The 22432-nt window shown below is 39.6% G+C and overlaps 1 pseudogene; it reads right to left on the bottom strand.

Moving 5' to 3' along the window:
* Positions 1-5469: 5469 nt before the first annotated feature.
* Positions 5470-6835, bottom strand: LOC121169285 (annotated as a pseudogene).
* Between the last annotated feature and the right edge of the window lie 15597 nt (positions 6836-22432).

The following is a 22432-nucleotide window of genomic DNA, read 5'->3' as shown; positions in this document are numbered from 1 at the left end:
TAAAGCAAGTGGAAATCCCTTCCCTACTCAGATCTCAGTATTGTTAGAATAATAAACAGTTATACCATCCCTTTTTATTTCATAGCTAGGAATAGCAGAAATTAATGAATGGGCTGGAAAACACCACCGTAGGAAAGGCAATTTACAGCATCTCACCAAGTCATGCTTTCTTCATCACCAGGATGAAGCATGGTGAAAGAAGTTTTGAAGGGGACCTGTGTTTTAATCGAGATTCTACCAAGTTCCGGCTATGTTTCTATAAGCGTAATTTTTCCTTGATATTCCCTGATAGAAACGTATGTTAATATTACACTCTTGATGTTTACTGAAGATCAATATGTCAAATAGCTATGTGAAAACTATTTTTGTATACTTAGTAAGATCTCAGATTTAAAGCTACACTGATGGTTGTTTGTTTGTTTACTTTTAGATTTATTTATTTATTTATTGTATTGGAAAGTCAAATCTAAAGAGAGGAAGGGAGACAGAGAAAGAGCTTCCATCTGCTGGTTCATTTCCCAAGTGACTGCAACAGCCAGAGCCAATCCAAAGCCAGGAGCCAGGAGCCTCTTCTGGGTCTCCCACACAGGTGCAAATTCCCAAGGCTTTGGGCCATCCTCTACTGACTTCCCAGGCCCCAAGCAGGGAGTTGGACGGCGAGTGGAGCAGCCAGGACATGAACCGGCGCCCACATGGGATCCCAGCATATGTAAGGTGAGAACTTTAGCCACTAGACTATCAGGCCAGCTCCAAAACATACATTTTAACACTTATTGAGCAAATGGTATGGGGACAGATACTATCATTATTTTATACTCGGAAAATATCCTGAGACTAGTATTGTTGTTCCAATGATTACAAGCAAAGAATCTGAGAATTTAAGAAGACAGAAAATGTGTTGAATATTGCTAAAATTTTTTCAGAAATATTATTTTTGTTTTTAAAAGTTAGATAAATTGTTGAACTTGTAACTGCTGCTGTTGTAATAAAATGGGTAAAAACAGTGAGGCGGAATAAAGAGCTGGCCAGAGGGAATTCCTCTGATACTACTACTAATAATAATAATAATGCCCTGAGAATAGTAATTATGAAGAAAAAGAAGTTATATAAAGTGGACAAACTTTACGTCTATCGCAATTCAGACTTAAACACATATTGATACTTCCCACCCTACCATCCTTCCTGCTCACGTTCTCCACCCACCTTCCTTCTTCCTTACTTCTATTTCTTTTCTAGTTTTATAACAGCATGCTTTCATTTCATTTCATAATCACAGGATTAACTCTCCATTAACTACAGATGTCAACACATAGCAACTACAAAATAACAATGAACAAAAAAATCAAAATAAAGCAAAACAAAACCTACTATTCATTGGGTGTAATCAAAGGTTGTACATAATAATTAAATCCCAGTATTTCACTTATATTTATAGATTACATTTTTGTACTCTGCACTTTACGGACAATATGGTATTTGTCTTGGGGGACTTCCTTATTTCACTAAACATAATGGTTTCCAATTGCATTCATTTATTTGAAAAAGACAAGATTCTCTCTCTCTCTCTTTTGTTTTTTACAGCTAAGTTGTATTCCATGGTTTATATATACCACATTTTCTTTATCCAGTTATCCGTTAATGGGCATCTGCGCTGATTCCATATCTTAACTATTGTGAGTTGAGCTACTATACATGGAGGTACAGATAACTCTCTTACAGCCTGCCTGTATTATTACTACGGTTCTATTGACTGTATTTTGCTGGGTACCAATTTTCACTACATAAAGATTCACAGGATTTACTCATTGGAGTTTTGTTTTACAAATAAGCCAAATCTTTTCTGTTCCTTGGGATGCATTGTTTCGTAGTTAACAAGAACTATGTAACATAGTACATTTTCCTTTCCCTTTGTCTCCTCAGAAATTGAAAGCTAAGGTCTATGCTAAGTTTTGAAAACTGCCTTCTTAGCCTGTTTCTAATTAATACTCTTTCTTCTTCTCTTCTATCTCATGGCTCTTGCTCTTTTATACTTGTCCTATTGTGTCTGTCTCTTTCATTGTAACCTGAGTATACAGAGCATAAAGAACAGGTTATTTAACTTGTTTAGGTCTTAGTTCATCCAAGTGATGCATAGGGTGAGGTGAGCATTAATAAACTAACAATCCATAGGCTATATTCTAATCTGAAAAATTATGGGTTTCCCCTGACATACCTTGGTAGATAATGCCCATTGCTTCCTTGTTTAGTGTTTTCATAAAGATACTGCAGACTCAGAAATTCCTGTTTCAATATATTATGAAAGACTAGAAAATGTAAAGTTGCACTGTTTCACTAACCCCTGATCTCATTTCCGTCCTCCACGGGTGGCTACTATAACATGGTACATATGATATTACCTTAAACTTAGCAGCTTAAAAGTATGTACTATTATCTCATAATTCTGATGAACTCTGGGCTTGAGACCTTGAGGCCAGTCTATGGCTTGATCTTCCAAGTTCATGTGGTTGTTCGCAGCACTCAGTTCATCTTGGGCTGAAGAATTCAGCTTTTTCTTAGCATCTATTTATTTAAAAGGTGGAGTTACTGAAAGAGGAGAGGAAAAAAGATGTATTTTCTTCCCTGGATTATTCCCCAAGTGGCCACAATGATCAGGGCTATACCAGGCTGGAGCGGGGATCCTAGAACTCCATTGTGGTCTCCCACATGGGTACAGGAGCACAAATTCTTGGGCTGTCTTTCACTTTTTTCACAAGTACATTAGCAAGAAGCTAGTTTTGAAGTGAAACAGTCAAGGCTCAAACTAGCACCCAAGTGGGATGCCAGCATTGCAGGTCATGGCTTAACCTGTTGCACCACAACACCAGCCCTAAGACTTGAGACATTTTTACAAGTGTATTATTGAGTATGCCTGTGAACACACATGGAGATAAAATGTTATCAGTGAAGCTTCCATTTTATTTTATTTGTAGATTCATTTTAAGTATTTGAAAGGCAGAGTAGTAAAAAGAGGAAGATACAGAGAGACACAGAGATCTTCCATCTGTTGGTGCACTCCGCAAGTGGCTACAATAGCCAAGGCTGGACCAGGCTGAAGTCAGGAGCTAAGAACTTCATTCAGATCTTTCATCTGGGTTCCAGTCACTGAATTACTTGGGCTATCTTCTACTGCTTTCCCGGATGCACTGGCAGAGGGCTGGATCACATGGAGAGTAGCTATGACTCAAATAGACTCTGTGATTTGGAATACTAGAGACACAGCAATGGCTTAAGGGCCCATAGGATTAAAACTTTGAGGTTTTAATATTAATGGCTGATTAGTTAAGAGTGGAACCTGATAATGGTCTCTAAGAGGTGAATGGATTAGAATTCTTTGGGTTCCTGGTTTCATATCCTTATGGTACAGTTATTTTTAGAGCTGTGAGTAGCTCAGTTCAAGTTTGGCATAGGCTTGTCCTCTCCTTTCTGAGTTACCCTATGGTCATTCTCTATGCCCATCATCACCACCCTTTACCACACACTGGATTGTAGGAGTACCTGATCCCATAACCTCCAAGTATAAACTGAAACACAGCTTCTGCTTCCCAAAATACTTATTCAGGTATTTTTCTTAAAGCAATGAAATGCAGAGCTGGTGCTATGGCATTAAGCTCACTGCCTGTGGTGCCAGCAACCAATGCAGGCAGTGATTTGTGTCCTTGCTGCTCCATTTCCTATCCAGCTCCTACTTATTGCCTGAGAAGGCAACAAAATATAACACAAAACCTTGGGCCTCTGCCCACATGGGAGACCCAGAGGAAGTTTCTGACTGTCGGCTTCAGAGCAGCCAAGCTCTGGCCGTTGGAACAATTTGGAGAATGAATGAGTGGATGGAGGATCTCTCTCTCTCTCTCTTCTCTATCTCTCCTTCTCTCTGTGACTCTACCTTTCAAATAAAAATAAATAAAGCTTAAACATAGTAATGATAATAAGACTAATATATGTGTTCTTTCAATTTAAAATATTTACTTAATCAAAGAGTAAATACGTAGAAGGGGAAGGGGAAGGGAGGGAGAAACAGAGAGACAGAGACAGAGGCAGAGCAAGAGCTCCCATGGTTCTTTCCCTCCTTGGATGCCATGGTGACCTGAGCCAAGTCAGACCCGAAGCCAGGATCTGGGAACTCCATCCAAGTTTCCCATCCTTGTAGCAAGGACCCAACCACTTGATTCATCACCTGTCACCTCCTAGAGCATGAATGTACAGAGAGCTAATGCCTATAATCAAGCCTTAGCTGGAGGTACAGGATGCAACCATCATAATTGGTATGTTAACCACCAAGACAAATATCTACCATTGCTTTTAAATTGTTGATGAGTTGCATTTAGGTTGATCATCAAACATTTTAATATTTTCCAATTTGATGGTTGAAGAATAATGTTACTCATTTGTATTTCTTTTAAAATAATTATTTGAGAAGCAAACAGGCAGGGTAGCAAAGAGATGCATTTCAAATAACCACAGATGTGTTGACTTATCATTTGAATCCTCCACCAAAAGTACCAACATCCTGTATGAGCATTAGTTTGTGTCCCTGCTGCTGTCCTTTTGAGTCAGCTCCCTTGTAATATCCTGAAAAAGCAATGGAGAATGGCCTAAGCCCTTGGCCTCCTGCACCCATGTGGGAGACCCAGAGGAAGCTTCAGGCTCCTGGCTGAATCAGATCAACTCAGCTCTGACCCTTGCCACTGTCTGGCAAGGAAACCAGCAAATGGAAGATTTCTCAGTATCTTCTGTCTGTAAATATGTCTTTCAAATAAAAATAAAATAAATCTTTAAAAGATTTTTTTTTAAATCATGCTCTTTTGTACATGCTTTATAACTCAAAGTCTTAGCTTATTGCTAATAGCTTCCACATGTGTATCCCACTGTAAGGTTTTGAATATTTTAATTTTGCATAGATTTACTCACTTATTTTACATTTGAAGATGCTGAAGCAGTTAAGCATACATTATAATCATACTTGCACAAATGATGAAAACAGAGCCTAGAACTTTTCACCATTGATTCACACAGATGGCTGTCATAACGTAAACTCCTCCAAGATTCCTTCTCTACCCCTCCCAGATTCTCACATTTTCTTTAGCTTCTTCCCTCTTAACATACATTTCTCCTTCCATCTTTTCTAAGGGGGACTCATCTTTTGGTTTTCTCATTAAACTTTATTTTACTGGGTGTCAAACTTCTGTGACAGATTTTTGGTCAAGTTATTTGCATTAAAAAGTATTGGTTTTGAAAAGTAATAACTTAAAACCGCCACACAAAAAGCCAAATGGTCCACAAAACATTCTCCTTCCTTCTGAAGGTTTTATGATGCACTGTTATCATTAGCCAGTCTTTTACTATTAAACTTAAATGGCCAATGGAGACAAACAGTTCTGAAACCGTTCTACCACTGATTAAGGCAGGGGTGGAAGATGTTAGGGATGATATTCATTTAGCATTCTGAGCTTTTTGGGCAGACTTGGTGACCTTGCCAACTCCCGCAGCCTTCTTGTCCACTGCTTTGATGACACCCAAGGACACTGTCTGCCTCATATGACAGACAGCAAAACGCCCCAGAAAAGGGTAATCAGAGAAGCTCTAAACACACACGGACTTGCCAGAAACCATGCCAACAGTGGCAGCATCACCAGACTTCAGGAATTTAGACCATCTTCCAACCTTTCTCCAGAACAACAATCAATATTTTCCTTCAGCTCAGTGAATTTGCAAGCGATGTGAGCTATGTGGCAATCCAACAGAGAGGCATACACAGCACTGATTTCTCCTGGATGTTTCAGGATGATCACTTGAGCCAGCTGCTTCCATTGGTGTTTTTTTGTTGTCACCAGCCATGTTGCCATAATAAACATCTTTGACACGTTCTTGACATTGAAGCTATTATTGTCACCAGAAAGAGCTTCACTCAAAGCTTCATGGTGCTTTTCAACAAACTTGTCTTTAGTTGTGACCTTGACAGGAGCAAAGGTTACCACCAGGTCAGGCTTCAGAACACGACTCTCCACTCAACGCACAGACACAGATGCACAGGCACAGTACCAATACCATCAATTTTGTAGACATCTTGCAGGAACAGACGCAGACGCTTGGCAGTTGCTCTAGTTGGTGAGAGGATGCAACCCAGGGCTTCCAGCAGTGTGGTTCCACTGGCATTGCCGTATTTGCGGGTGACTTTCCATCCCTTGAACCATGGTATATTAGCGCTTGGCTCCAGCATTTTGTCATGGTTCTAACCAGAAATTGGCACCAATACTATTGTAACAGGGTTATAGCCAATTTTCTTAACGTAGGTGCTGATTTCCTTAACTATTTCCTCTTTTGTGGCTGTAGGGAGATTCAGTGGAATCCATTTTGTTAACACCAATAATTAGTTGTTTCATACCCAGTGTGTAAGCTAGAACAGCATGCTCATGGGTCTGCTCATTCTTGGAGATAACAGCTTCAAATTCCCCAACATGATCAGTAACAATCGGGACAGCACAGTCAGCTTGAGATGTGCCAGCAATCATGTTTTGATGAAGTCTCTGGGTCCTCAGACACTGAGGATAGTAGCATACTACATTCTGACCTCAAATTTCCACAGGGAGATGTTGGTGGTGATACTACACTCATGTTCAGCGTGCAGAGAAACCAAGACACAGGCATACTTGGAGCCCTTTCCCATCTCAGCAGCCTCCTTCTAGACTTTCTCAATCATTTTTATCAATTTGTAGATCAAATGGCCAGTCTTGGTAGACATGCCCAAATCGACGTGTCCAATGATAAAGATGTTGATGAATGTCTTTTCCTCTCCCATTTTGGCTTTGATTTAACTGTAGTTTTCATGCACATGTGCTCTGGCAGCAAACACATTGTAAAAAAGCAGGTTATCCCCACTTGTTACACCCCTCTTCTGGAAGCAAAGTTGCTAATACTTCTATAAATCAATGCATCTAGTAGTTTTAACCTTCTTATTTATTATTTTTATTTAGAAGAGAGAAAAGGGGCACACTCCCATTTATTGCTTTCTTTCCCAAATGCCCCAAACTGTGGGGCCTGGGCCAGGATTAGAGCCAGGTCCTGCACATTAATGACAGAAGCCTGAATACTTGAGTCATCAAATCCTGCGTTCTCAGGGTTTTCCCTGGCAGGAAACTGGAGTCAGAAACCAGAGCTAGGGATAGAAACCAGGTACTTTAGTATAAAATACAAACACAACAAAATCACAAGGCTACACATTAACTCCCCGTGTATCTTTTAAATAGTCTAGATGGCACATAATTATTTCCTTATAAAGTTATATAGCTTCATCAATGTATGTCTTTATATCAATTATTTTTCATTTTCCTCTGAATATAGCTTATGCAATTAATGTATAAATCCCAGTTTTTATATCAAAACATTTTCTTCTATAACACCCCTAGTTTAAATTTTATTTTATAGCAGTAATATTCATCATATAAGTCCTAGAGTTGTGAATGTTTTTTTTTTTTTAAAGATTTATTTTTATTATTTTTTCATTGGAAAGGCGGATATACAGAGAGAGGAGAGACAGAGAGGTAGATCTTCCGTCCGATGATTCACTCCCCAAGTGAGTGCAACGGGCCGATACTATGCCGATCCGAAGCCAGGAGCCTCTTCCGGGTCTCGCCAGGAGCCTCTTCCAGGTCTCCCACGCGGGTGCAGGGTCCCAAAGCTTTGGGCGGTCCTCGACTGCCCTCCCGGGCCACAGGCAGGGAGCTGGAAGGGAAGCGGGGCTGCCGGGATTAGAACCGGCGCCCATATGGGATCCCGGGCGTGCAAGGCGAGGACCTTTAACCACTTGCGCCACCGCCCGGGCCCATAGAGTTGTGAATGTTTTACTAAAACAAGTAGCAGTTCTTTTCCTAACCCTCTGAAAAAGAGAAAATGAGAGAAAGAAATCTTTCAACCTCTGATTTACTCCCAAAATGGCTACAACAGCTGGGGCTGATCCAGGACAAAACCAGGATCCTGGAACATTATCTAGACTCATGTGAGTGGCAGGAGCATCTTCTGCTGCTTTCTTGGGCACATTAGTAGGGAGCTGAATTGGTAGCAGAGTGGCCAGTATTCAAACTAGCACACATATATGGTATCTTGGTCCAGCAAGTGGCAGTTTAGTTCACTGTGCTATAATGCAAAGCTCCCCCATTCCATTTTATCTATCATCTATCTATCTATCTATCTATCTATCTATCTATCTATCTATCTATCTATTTTAAGACAGAGCTACTGAAAGGTTTGTGGAGACAAAGAGGCAGAGCTTCCATTCACTGGTTCACTCCCTAAATGACTGCGTTAGCCAGACGTGGGCCAATCCAAAGATAGGCACTTCATTTGTCTCTCAAACACTTGGGCTGTCTTCCACTATTTCCATAAGCACATTATCAGGGAGCTTGCTTAAGAAACAGAACAGTTGAGACCCAAACCAACACACATGGGATAATAGCACTTCAGGTGGTTGCTTTATTTGTTATGCCACAGCGCCAGACCACCTCAGTCCCCCATTTCTTTTTTTAAGCTGTGTGTCTTTAAAATTTATTTTGGTTACTTAAAATTTGTGAAAAGTTTAAAAAATGAGCTATGAATATTTACAAACTTTAACAATGTTTATCAATTTTAAATATTTTGTTACATTTGCAGTTTCTCTTTGTGTGCATACACAGATAACAAATATAGGTGCATGCGTTTTCAAAGTTTAAACATCTGTTATTTTTAAACTTTTTAATAGTGGGAAAATACGCACAACATGAAATTTAATGTAACTGTTTTTTCTGAATGTTTTATTGTTGTTATTATTGTTTCAAAGGAAAAAAAGAGACAGATCTTCCATTTACTGGTTTACTCTCCAAGTGGCCACAATAGCTGGAGCTGAGCTGATAAGAAGCCAGGAACCAGAAGTTTCTTCTGGGTTTCTAATATGTGTGCAGGACCCAATGGCTTAAGCCATCCCCCACTGTTTTTTCAAACTATTACCAGGAGGCTGGATCAGAAGTGGAGCAGCCGGGACTGCAACTGATACCCATAAAGGAGTTCAGCACTGCACACGGAGGCTTAACCTAATCATAGTGCTGGCCCTCAGTTTATCCATTTTTTACACGTAAAGTTCAATAATATTAAGCATATACATGTTATGTGTGAACAATTTCACTTTATATCTTTGTCACTCCGCATCCGTGAAAAAATTCTCCCAACCCCTACGTTCCCCCAATGTTTGTCTTTTGAACTGACATGTTTTACTTAGCATAACTCATAAGTTTGACCACAGCAAACTTATGTACTGGGTTGCAGTACGTCAGAACTTCCTGCCTTTTTCAGGACAGATAATGTTCCATTGCATGCAGTATATCACAGTTTGTATATCATTCATCCATTGCCGGTCATTTTCTTCTACATTTCGACTATTATGAATAATGCTGCTATAAACAGGAATGTACAAACATGGCTTCAAATCTCTACTTCTGAATCTTTCACTGGTTTAGTCAGAAGTGGAATTTCTAAAATATATGATAATGATGTTTTCAGGACCTTTTTCCTTTAGAAATTATGATATTGCTTTCTATATTATCTGCATCATTTTATGTTTCCACTAACAGTACACATGGATTCCAGTTACTCCAGATCTCTGTCAAATATTATTATTGCCCTTATCTTTTGAAAGCAGCTACTTAAATTTGCATATGGTGTTATCTCAGTGTGATCTTCATTTTTATTCCCCTTATGATCAGTTACATAAGCTTCTTTGTACTTGCTTATCAGCTGTTTGTATGTCTTCTTTTCAGAGATATTTTTTTACTCAAGTCTTTTCTAATTTTGTTTATTTTTTTTGTTCAGTTGTAGAAATAGTCATGTATTCTTAGCATTAATTCAATATCAGGTGCATTATTTAGAAAATATTTTTCTCACATTTCACAGGTTGCTTTTTTGCTAGGTTGATCATGATTATTGATGAACATGTCCTTAAAAATTGTTCTTTTTATTTTGAATGGCACTACAACCTTTTAGAAAATCACTTGATCATATATGGAAAGATTGACTTCTGTTCTTTCAGTTCTATTCCATTGCTCTACGTGTCAGAGTTTATCCCAGTAGCACACTGGTTTTTATTACTGTAACACTGTATGTAATAAGGTGTTTTTTTTAAGCCAGAAATGCCTATTGTAGGGACACAGAATAAGTGGGTACGGAGAGTGATGGGTTCAGCAAGCCTGGACAGAATACAAGAGGTTAGAAAGTCAAGCTTCATTCCTCTTGGACAATGAGCAGAGTCACTTCTTAAGCTGTTTGTTGGTGGAGCACTGTTCAGAGCACTGCAGGGACCCTGATAGGTAGATAGGGAACATGCAGAAAAGCTCTAGGTAAAGTTGACAATGGTTTTCTTTGCCATTTGCAATGTCCTTGGTGAGAAGTTTGTAAGTCAATAAACATTCCACTAAGCTTTAAAGTGTGGCTCTGCATCCACTCTCCTACAATTTACACATTCCAAGTGGTGTGCAGCTAGAAAATCCTTTGTGGGAATGGGGCAGAAGGACACAGGGCGGTAGTCATGAGAAGCAACATGTTGATTATCTTTGCGCATCAGAGCTCAGAATAAGTAGACAGCCTAATCCCGGAAAAAAGCACTCAGGAATACACTCTATAAAATAGGCCCAGAGGAAACAGTCCCACAGGAAACTGAAAAGTTCTTGTTTTGATTGGATAAGGTTGAGGAAGCTTTGAGAGGGGTCAGCATAAGATCAGGGAACTATCCAAGATCAGACATGGGGGCAGGGGAGTCTCACGGTTTGGTGTGTCCTTGAGTCCTTGGGAACAGTCGTGAGACCAGGCCTCACACTGGTTGTTATCTTCCTGGGTTAGAACAAGCTGGAACTTGGAAAAGTGGATGCAGAAGGAAAAAAATCTGACAGATTAGCATCTATGAGAATAGCCAACATAAGCCAATAGGGTTATGTTCAACTGGGTCGAAGTAGACCTCATTTCTTTTCATTTCATTTCATTTCATTTCATTTCATTTCATTTCATTTCATTTCATTTCATTTCATTTCATTTCTACTTTAGATCCATTGCCCTGAGTCAATTTGTAATGTTGAAGAGCTATTTTTATCAGGAGGCAGGCCCTGTATTTTCCATCCCCTCTCCCTGTCTTGTTGGGTGGAGGGCTTTCTGAGCATGAAATTCCTGGAATTTCTTCCCAAACTTCATAATGGACTTGATACTTGACATAATAGTGTCTTTGGTATTGGGTTGGGAAGGTTTTGAGACCTTAGTATTAGTCATTTCAATCCATGAACTCAGGATTCTGTTCTTTTTGTAATTTCCTCTGTATCTTTACTGCCTTTAATGAAAGTCTTATAGCTTTCAATCTACATAGTCATCATCTCTTTGGTTTAAATGTATTCTGAATTTTTTATGCTATGAAGAGTTAGATGAGTTAATAGGCAATTAGGTCAGGTGCCTGTCTGAATGAGAAAAGGAGTCCCTTTAAGGGTAAACAAAGTGTTTGCCTCCTTTCAGCTATTTATAGCAACACTTAGCTTTTTTTTTGTCAGAAGAATAGGTTAGATACAACTACCAATCTTAGCCCTCTAGTGGGTTTTTAGTTTTATCATGAGAGCACAGAAGAAAGGATCAAAAATTTTAGCCTTCTGGTAGATTTTAACACTGCCTTTGATCGGTTGTTATTCAAGCTCTCAGATTGGTTGTTATTTTAGCCCTCTGGGCAGTAGATGTTATTTGTCTCTTCCCCTGAAATATTAAATCTAGGCAGCCACTTTTGTGCTTGAAAGGAGTCTGTAGTCACAGGCTTCCAAGGGGCAACTGCTCCCTTAGAGCCTCCCTCCCTCGACTGCTCTGGCAGGACATAATGACCTAATGACATAATGGGTAAAGCTGCCTGCCACATGCAATGCTCATATCCCATTCAAGTACTAGTTCCAGTCCTGGCTACTCCACTTCTGATCCAGCTGTCTGCTAATGTGCTTGAGAAGTCAACTCCAAGTGCTTGGATTCCTGCACCCATGGGAGACCCGGATGAAGTTCCTGGATCTTGGCCCCTGGCTTTGGCCTGGATCAGCCCTGGCCATTACAGCCATTTAAGGAATGAATCAGAAGGTGAAAGATCTCTTTCTCTCTCCATCCCAAACTCCTTCACCCTCCCTCCATTTCTCCCTCTCTAGCTCTGCCTTTCAAATAAAAAAGTGAATTGTAAAAAAAGAAGAAAAAATACATGCTACCAACTTTTGCATGTTGCTTTTGTATCTATATCTTGGAACTTCATTGAATTTGTTTATGCTTTCTGTGTCTTGATGAAGTTTTTGATTTGTTTATTTATAATATCATGTCATTTGCAAACAGAAGTAACTTAATTTTTTTTCCAATGTAGATGACCTTGTATTAATCATTAATTTGGTGAAACAAAAGTGCTTCATTATAAAAGATAAAAATTAAGAACTGAGCTTATTTGAAAAATGCAAATTTATTATATGATCCCAAATTAATTGAACAACGATGAATGGTTTTACAAATGCATAACTGGATAGCAATAATGAAGAAACTGGGGCCTGGAGCAGTAGCCTAGTGGCGAAATCCTCATCTTGCGTGCACCAGGATCCCATATGGGAGCAGTTCATTTCCTGGCTACTTCATTTCCCTTCCAGTGCGCTGCTTGTGGCCTGGAAAAGTAGTCAAGGAAGGCCTAAGGCCTTGGAAGTTTGCACCACAGTGGGAGACCTTGAAGAAGCTCCTGGCTCCTGGCCTTGCGTCAGCTTAGCTCTGGCCATTGCAGCCACTGGGCAGTAAGCAAGTGAAAGATCTCTCTGTCTCTCCTTCTTTCTGCAAATCTAATTTTCAAATTAAAAAAATTTATTAAAAATGTTGAAGGATACAATTGGATTCATCCTTTTTACTGCACAACAGGATGAGTTCACAAAGATTCCTACATTTAAAATGTAAAAATGAACAAAAAAATGTGGAGCAGGCATTTGGTATAGCTGTTAAACTAGCAGTTTGTTGTGTGTGTCTGTCTAAATGTGTTATTTATTTTTTTGCCATTGAGGTGATGAATTTATTATTATTATTATTATTTCATTTTTTGACACAGTTTCATAGGTTCTGGGATTCCCCCAACCCCTCCCCAATTCAATATGGGGGAAATTCCTCCATATTGTTACATTAGTACAGATTACAACCAGTCATGATTCTTTCATTGTGGGTATGGACCATGCATAGAGTCCAGCATCTCATTGTCCAGACAAATTCACCAGTTTCATTGGGAAACCACTCCCGGTTCGAAAGCAGAGCTGGCAGAATATCATCCCCTCCAATGAAAGGCCACAACATAATATCGACAACAATTTACAACATTATGAAGTTAATTGACATGGTATTGAGTGCCCAATATGTTAGAAAATGTAAGTTCTTAACTATATCCTATAACTACTTCTTTGACATTTCGATTTTAGTTTATACACAACCGGCTGGTATATACCTTAAAATAGTTATAGGGTACTATTCAGTTGTCTCAGATCTATTTTCATTTTTTATATTTAGGAGCTTATAACATTCAAGTGTGATTTCTACAGAATGATGCGAATTTTTGGATAGTCCAAGCAGGCTTATAACTCTAACAAGTCATATGTTAACAATTGGGGAGCAGAACAGTTTTAGGAGGGATGTGCAGAGAAAGCTTCAATTCCTTAGCGAGGAGTAAGTTTGTGTCCTACCTACTAAGTTATATGGGAGTCCAAACTGTCTGTTTCCTGTCTGTTCGAAGCTTTCCTTATTGGTCTCTGTCTATCTGATCTTTTTGTTTGTTTGTTTGTTTGTTTTTGGTGACTCCGGAGCGACCCTGATGATCATTGCAAGAGAGGATTGGGAGCCAAAGTTAAAACTGAGTTAAGACCACAGAACGCTCCTCTCCAGAGTCCCAAAGGAATAAACTAGCAATTTGAAAGCCTACAACTCATCTCTTAGCATCTGGCTTTGGCATTTGGCTTCATTTCTGGCTCTATTTTCCTTGAGAGGCAGGGAGGGATGACTCAGGTAGCTGTTCTCTACCATTCCCATGGGATTCCTGCGTTGAGTTCTCCTTCTTGGCTGCTGTATTTGGGAGCAAATCAGCCAAAACAACATATCTGTCTTGTTGCCTTTCGAAGAAATATAAGAAATAATTAGTTAAAATAATAAAAGAAATAATAGCAAAGCTTGAATTCCTCTATAGCAATGATGTAATAAAAATATGCTGATTATTCACAACAAAAAATCTCATATGGGAAACAATAACACTTTTTAAACTATAAAAATACAGAAATAAACTTTATTCTTCATAACTAGTGTAGAATGTAAGAATGACAGACAACCTTAGGGAAAATATTTAGATCCCATCCAAAAAATTCCCACAATTTGATAATAGAAAGGCGTCAGCAACATTTTAGATACACCAGACAGAGATATGAACAGATACATCAAAGAAAAGCAAGTATAAAGAGTTTTTAACACAAGAAAAATGTAAAGCCTTATTCTTAACCAGAAGCTATATCACACTGTTTCTCACAAGTTGTATTAGCAAATTTTAATCATTTGATATATATTTTGCTGAGACATTAATGATAAATGTGAAAGTGTTCTCACAAACTACTGTTAGAAGCACAAAAATTATATATCTTCTAAACAGAAATAAGGCATAACCCAGCAAAAACAGGCCCATCTACCATTTGGATAGATACTCCATGTTTAGGATTCTATACAAAAATATAATAGAAAGCATATGAACAAGAAAATGAAAAACTCAACACTTTTGTCCAAAAAACTACACTGACTCTATTTTCAATTCTTTTTCAGGAGCACGTTATCCTATTGTTATTTTACTGTATTCCTTCTGTCTTCATCATTGGCATTTGTACCGCTTTCACTACCTTTTATGCTTTTAAAAAGAGTGGTACAGGGGCTGGCACGTTGTTTCAACCACCTAATTCTCCACTTCTAGGTACTGGGATCCCATGTGGATACTAACTTATGTCTCAACTGCTCCACTTCCCATGCAGCTACCCCGTTTGGGCCTGGGAAACCAACAGAGAATTGCTAAGCTCCTGGGACCCCCACACCCACGTGGGAGGCCTGGAAGAAGCTCCTGGATAAGGGCTTCAGATCAGCAAACGGAACCAACAGACAGAAGGTTTTTCTCTCTGTCTCTCCTTCTCCCTGTAAATCTGCCTTTCCAATGAGAAATAAAAAAAAATCTTGAAAAAATTAAAGAGTGATGCAAAGAATACCCTTGTGCAGGGTCGAATCTGGAATATTTACTTAGATCAAACATCAGTGAAAGGATGAAAAATTGTAGGTGTATGTCTAAAGAATCAATAAACTAGTCTGTAGAAGATGGTCAAAGATGAGACAATTTTAGCATTAGTAACACTATAAATACGTATATTCAAAGGCATAGTACTAAAATGTAACTCACTGGGGCTGCTGTTGTGGTTCAGGGAGTTAAGCAGCTGCCTATGATGCTAGCATCCCATATGGGTACCATTTAAAGTCCCAGTTGCTCCACCCCAGTCCAGACCCATGCTACTGTACCTGAGAAAGTACCAGAAGATGTGCTAAATCCTTGGCCTCAATAATCAGGTGGGAAACACAGATGGAGTTCTGAGTCCATAGCTTTGGTTTGACCAAGACAGATGCCATTGCAGCCATTTTAAAAATGAATCAGCTGATGGAAAATCTCTCTCTCTCTCTCTTTTTCCTCCCCCCTCATCTCTCTCAAATAAATGAATAACTCTCCACCTTTCATGAGGGAATACATCTTTTTTTTTTTTTTTCTGAAAAAGTTGCTCATTAATCCCTTTGGCAGATCACTAGGAACCATTACTGTTTTAAAAATATTAGCTTAGGGCCCGGCGCGGTGGCCCAAGTGATTAAGGTCCTCGCCTTGCACGCCCGGGATCCCATATGGGTGCCGGTTCTATCCCGGCAGCCCCGCTTCCCTTCCAGCTCCCTGCCTGTGGCCCAGGAAAGCAAGTGAGGACGGCCCAAAGCTTTGGGACCCTGCACCCGCGTGGGAGACCCAAAAGAGGCTCCTGGCTTCAGATCGGCATAGCATCAGCCGTTGCGCTCACTTGGGGAGTGAATCATCGGACAGAAGATCTTCCTCTCTGTCTCTCCTCTCTGTATATCCGCCTTTCCAATATAATAATAATAATAATAATAAATATTAGCTTAGATTAAAATTTAAAAAAAACCTGTTATTTTCTTAATATAAGCCATTCAGCAGGTAATTAAATGATGAAAAGGGATTTTCAATTATCAATAATATCCCATCCACAAATGATCCGTGTCACTGTATGGAAACACGTATTGTCTTTTAGCTTTCAATCCCCCCTTCTATATGCTACTTCATGCCATCAGTGTTTAGACTGATTTACTATTTAGCACTTGTGGTTAATTTTTGCTGTCAGTTAAAGAATATTTATGAAACCAACAAAATATTATACCAAGTGTGTCAGAGTTGTAAAGGAAATTAGTGTGTGAGCTGGTAGAATGAATGGAGAAGATGACATCATTCAGTAGTCCTGGATAAAAACAAAAAAGACAAATAAAGGGCAATAAAGAACATGCCGCTTCTTTGTGCTTAGTATCTCTGTCAGTCATTTCACGCTGGCAGCAGCAGTTGATCCATCTCCAGCTTTTAGGGCTTTCTTTTTTTTTTTTTTTTTTTAGCTGTTCCAGAATTGGTTTCGTTTTGCGCCCTCAATAGTGCCACTCCCAGCTGACCAGTGACCCTTCTCAGCGATCTGCATTACAGTTCTAGGGAGTGTAGCATCTAAGATTTCAAGGCATATGTGTTAGTAAAGAAATTCATCAGAAGGTCTCTCCCTCAAGCTCCTGAGGAAACAATCCTTCTCAGAGATTCAGAAAGCCTTCTCTCTCCAAGCGCATGAAAATCCTCATCGCTTCAACTTGGTTCTTCCAGTCATACAAGAGATGACCGCCTCTCATAGTCAGTGCTAACTTTGTTTATTCTGTTTTTCTTCTTTTTTAGTTTTATAATGTGCTAAAATATGGATGTATTTTAGATCCTCGCTGTGAAAATAAAGTTCGGTTTCTGTTTTTAACAATTAACTATGCTTCACACTGTCGTGAATAGATTTCTCAAGTAATCAGCAATGGCTGCAAACATTATTTAGATAAATAGAAGACTATGTCCCCACTGATGTAAGAAAAAGAGTATCACATATGAAGTAACTTGGTCCAAAAACTATTTGCCTGAATCTGATCAAGTTTCTAGATACAGGTACTATTAATAAGAACTAGAAGTGATGTTAAACACAAGCCATGTTAAATGACATCACAATGTTGAAATCAGCAAAATTCAGGTTTAAAGAATAGGAATATCCATTTTCTTTTTCTTTTTCTTTCTTTTTTTTTTTTTTTACATTTTATTATTGTTACTTTGCAGAGGAGTTTTCAGTAATATTCATTGTGCCTTTGTCTCCTCTTTTGCTCTTAATCATTGTACTTCTGGTTAACAGAGTCTCCTTGTGGCAGGTTTCTAAGCTGTGTCACCCACACGTCTACAATGCGATTTTACTTATTGCAGTTGGTACACAACTTTTTTGCTTGCAGCCACTTGTGCCACAACCACCAGCAAGTTCCAGGTCTGGGTTCTTATGTCAGATTTCCACCGTGGTCTCCACAGCCCCAGCTCCTGGCTCACCACTCTCCACCTCCTGTGATACCATGCTGAGGCTGCACCATTGTCTCTGCAACCTTTCTCCCACTTCTGGTTGTAGCAGGTCCCAGGAGTTGAGAGACACCAGGTGTCCTATATAATTAGGTTGGTGGCGGTGATCTTGTCAGAACCTGTGGGACATTAGGTCTGGGTGCCACACGGACCTATTTTGACTGGTACGATGCCACAGTCAGTATTATTTTCCTGCAGGACCAGTGCAATCCCCGGAACTCATAGAGTTCTCGCGAGCTCAGCACATGCGCAGTTCACTGTTGTCCCCTGCAGTCCCAAAGCTATTGCCACAATGTGCAAATTGGCACCTGACATACCACCACTACAGTTCTTGATCTGCTGGCCATCAAATCCAAGGGCTACCCAGACCAGTCTTGAGTGGAACCTGTAGAATGCCACGTCGTTGATGCAGTTCACCGAGTCAGAAATGAGCGCACCCCCAGCTCAGCACATGCTCAGCCCTTTCCCTTGCCCTATCCTCCTTATGCAAAATGGCGCCCAATTCAGCTCTAGGGGGCTGACTGGGCTATGAAATCCACCCTGTTCTCACACTGCCGTCTGAGATCTGCTACTCTGTCTCTGCTCCTGGTCAAATCAAACGGACCAGTAAGACGGACAGTTCTTTGTCTGGGTTCACCTCCCAAGCTCCCAATGAAAGTCCCTTCCCACCTGGTTGCTGGTGGAGTTCCAGCTGCTGGTGGAGTTCAGATCGCCGTTAGCTGAATACCGCTGGAGTATCAGTCACTGCAACACCACACCGCTGTGCCCGCTGCTTTGCTGTGTTTGTCAGTTTCCAGGTACCCCTCTGTTATTCTGTCCTTTCCTATTTTCTGAATTATGTCCTCTCTGCTTCAACCTGATTAAATGTTTTTCGGTCCATTTAAATGTGTCCTTACCCTATTCCGCCATCTTGATTCTCCTCAGAACATCCATTTTCATCACATATGTTTTAGTGACAGATAAAGTGATGGGAAAGTGCATTGATTAAAAAAGACTTAAGAGACATGACAACTGGTTGCACATTTTGCAAAGCAGTTAAGAAAATTAATCTCTTTTAATGATGTTTGATACTTTAGTGAATAATTATTGCATTTTAAGTGTGATAATAGGATAGTGGATGTGACTTATAAAAAGTGTCTGTCAAAACCATTTTCTAAAACACAGATGTAGGAAATGACAGAATTATAGGATTTCCTTCAAACATTTGAAAGGAGGAATTTGGTAGGGGTAGAGCCAGAACAAGATTAGCTATGAGTTGACAATAACTAGCTGAAATTGAATGATGCATACAAGGGAGTTCATTATATATTGGTCTGTATGCTTATATGCACTTGGAAATTTCCATCCTAGAAAGGTTTCCCCATGCCATTCAGTATTGGCCTCAGTGGTGGAAAGGTGCTTTGCTCCACACCCTGGATGCAACACACATCCAGTGACTGATTAAAGAATACTCATAAAATATGCTTTTTTTGACACAATAATAGGATACCACCAACATGTAATAATTATTCTGAAGCTCTCTGCAAATTAAACACCATACACGTCAAAATTTATTTCAGTGTTATGTTCCAGAAAACACAAGCAATGACCATTGTTTTCTTTCATGTTAATATTTATCAGCATTTAAATACATATGGACCACCACATATGTTTCTAATGATAATGATGTCATTGTTGATAGACTCCTCTTAGGTTACTAAGTCATCAGGAAAAAGCCTTCATTAGTGAGATTAATATCCCAAAAAAGCTCACTTCCTTTAATAAAAATGCTTTTTTTATTGAAAAGTTAGATTTATAGATAGAAGGAAAGACAGAGAGCAAGATCTTCTAACCACTGATTCATTCCCCAAGTAGCTGCAACAGTGGGAGCAGAAGCTTGCTTCTGCCTCCTAATATATCTGATCACAGCTAGAAGGCATTATCAATAAGCTAGAAATTTCTGCTGGTTATGAGCTACTCAGGTTATAGTATTTTGTTATAATTTGAATAGACTAATATACTGCACTCTAAGGGAAGATTGGTATAACAACAGGAAATTATTTTGTTCAGTGCTGATTTCCCAACATCCAGAACAGTTTTTACTGTATATTAGATTCTCAATCAATATGCTTAAGTGAAAATAAACCTGCAGGGAAATAAAAAATTTCATTTAAATACATTAATGTTTTGTGTTCTATTTACTGCCACAAATCAGAGGAACTGTGGTATTTGTCAGTTCAATTCACAATAGCTAACATTAAATAAACCTAGATGTCCATCAACTGATGACTGGAAAAAGAAAATTCATTATGTATACACTATGAAATATTACTGAGTCAAAAACAAAAAGAATGAAATTATGACTATTGCAGCAAAAAAAAATACAACTGGAGAATAACATGCTTAATGCAGTAAATCAGACTCAAACACACACTGTAAATTTTTCAGACACCTTATTTCTCGCTAATTGCAGTCTTTGTAGTCCATTCAGTTTGCTCCATATTTTGTTGCTTTATTCTTTTTATTTCTGAACTTGATTTAGGCTCAGAGGGAAGTGTAAGTGAGTCCTATTCAGGATGGAAAGGAAGTGAGACGCTGCCCACTTACAGTTTGGCCCAGCAGGGGAATGCTGCAAGCATGCAAATCAATCTAATGGCTGTCCTCGGATTGTTCTTATTAACCTGGCTCCTACCTCAACCAGTGGGGAACTTAGGGGGACAGCCTACAGCTAGCAGCATGCCACTCTTGCTGTCATTACCATAATCTTCGAGCCTCACCCCTGCATTATTCTATGCAACACCACCCACCACTTATACTATTCCTAATACTCCCTGGGGCAACTTGAGGTCTGAAGCACAGAGTCACGGTGTCCATTTCATATTTGAATGGGAGGAAGGTGAGACCCTATTTGTTGCTTTATTCTTTTTATTTCTGAATATTACTTCATTGTGTGGCTGTACCTAGTTTTATTAAATCTTACACACTCTGAGAAACAATTGAGTGGTTTCCACTATTTTTTCTGTTAAGAGTACATTTGCCATAAAACTCATATATGGGTTTGCGTGTGAATATAAATTTTTATTTCCATGAATAAAATGACAAAATACCATTAATAGCTCTTATTTTAAGAGAAGGCTTAGTTTTTAAGGCACTTTTTACAAGATTTGTCTCACCTGTGAAAGACAGAATTTGAGACTTTCCATTGCTGAATCACTCCCCAAATAGCTGCAATGGCCAGAGCTGAGACAATCTGAAGCCAGGAACCAGGAGCTTCTTTCTGGTGTCCCATGTGAGTACTAGAGCCCAAGCAGTTGAGCCATTCTCCACTGTTTTCTAGGCATATTATCAGTAACTTGGGTTAGAAGAAAAGCATCTGGGACCCAAACTGGCACCCATATGGGATATTCAGACACCAGTTCTCGGGGGTTTAGAGTCCTGCCAGCATGCCCCAATGTCACCGAGGGTGAAGAGAGCGATTTCCTTTGGCCACAAGAAACACCAGAGACAAGCCGGTGAGGAATGTCCATTTATTCAGTCCAAGTTCCAGGTTTATAAAGGTCTAAGAAAAGGGAGGGTAAAAGGGTGTTTTCGGGTTGTTCCTTCATCCACTAATGACACTGTGATTGGATGAAAGGCACGACTAATCCTGTTGACTTTCCAATCATATCAGAGGTCACGTTCTATATGTAGGGTTGGAAGTTACACCTTAGGCCAGGGCAGATAAACTCCAGGTAGCAGGCAGAAACCCTGGGATGATTTCCCACAATGCAGTATAGGAAATTAGATGCATGCCTAGTTGTTGCAGAGAAAGAACATTTCTGTTTATACATTATTGGCAAGGAGCTGCAGGATGGAGTTAGTCTGGCCCGCTTCTAGCCAAGCGCTTCATCATTCTCTTCCTCTGCTCGTGGAAACCCTGGCTGTCGACAGAGATAAGGGCAGCTGTTCTGACTTCTTCAATGTGAATAGGAGCAAAGTAAGGGCCCACAGTCAAGACAGGTTTCCAGCAGAAGGTGGCCATTTGAGCGGGGAGCAACACCAGCTAGCAGAAACTGTTTCCGTCCAAAATTTCATGTGCATGGCCATCTAGAATTTCATTGCTTCAATTTGGAGGAAACATATCTAATGGTCAGAGTAAATATACAGGGTGCAGAACAAAGGATAGTCCTTAGAGGACTTAGAAAGTACTACCCAAATCCAGAGGATGTTTTGCATCAGTTTTGCATGCACTGTGAATTTAGATCAAAATTCAGTTTTTGTTCATGAATGTTCAATTATTCAGAATCACATGTTGAATACACTTCTTCCTCTTGCTTTAAGAGTGATCATTTAGGGGGCCAATACTGTGGCATATCAGGCTAAGCCTCCAGCTGTAGCACCAGCATACCATACAGGTGCCAGTTTGAATCCTGGAAGCTTCACGTCTCATCCAGTTCCCTGATAATGGCCTTGGAAAGCAGCAGAAGATGGACCAAGTCTTTAAATTCCTGCACCCATGTGGGAAACCTAGAATCTCCTGGGTCCTGGCTTCACACTGGCCCAGCTCTAGCTACTATTGCAATTTCAGGAGCGAAACAGTGGATGGAAGATCTTTCTCTCTGGCTCTCCTTCTCTCTAGAAATCTGTGTTCCCAATTAAGTAATCAAATAAATAAGTATTTTTTATAAAGCAATTCAT

This window comes from Ochotona curzoniae, unplaced genomic scaffold, assembly GCF_017591425.1.
Source record: "Ochotona curzoniae isolate NIBS_2020 unplaced genomic scaffold, NIBS_Ocur_1.0 scaffold_1852, whole genome shotgun sequence".
Classification (NCBI taxonomy): domain Eukaryota; kingdom Metazoa; phylum Chordata; class Mammalia; order Lagomorpha; family Ochotonidae; genus Ochotona; species Ochotona curzoniae.
This window is presented reverse-complemented; position numbering and strand designations above follow the sequence as displayed.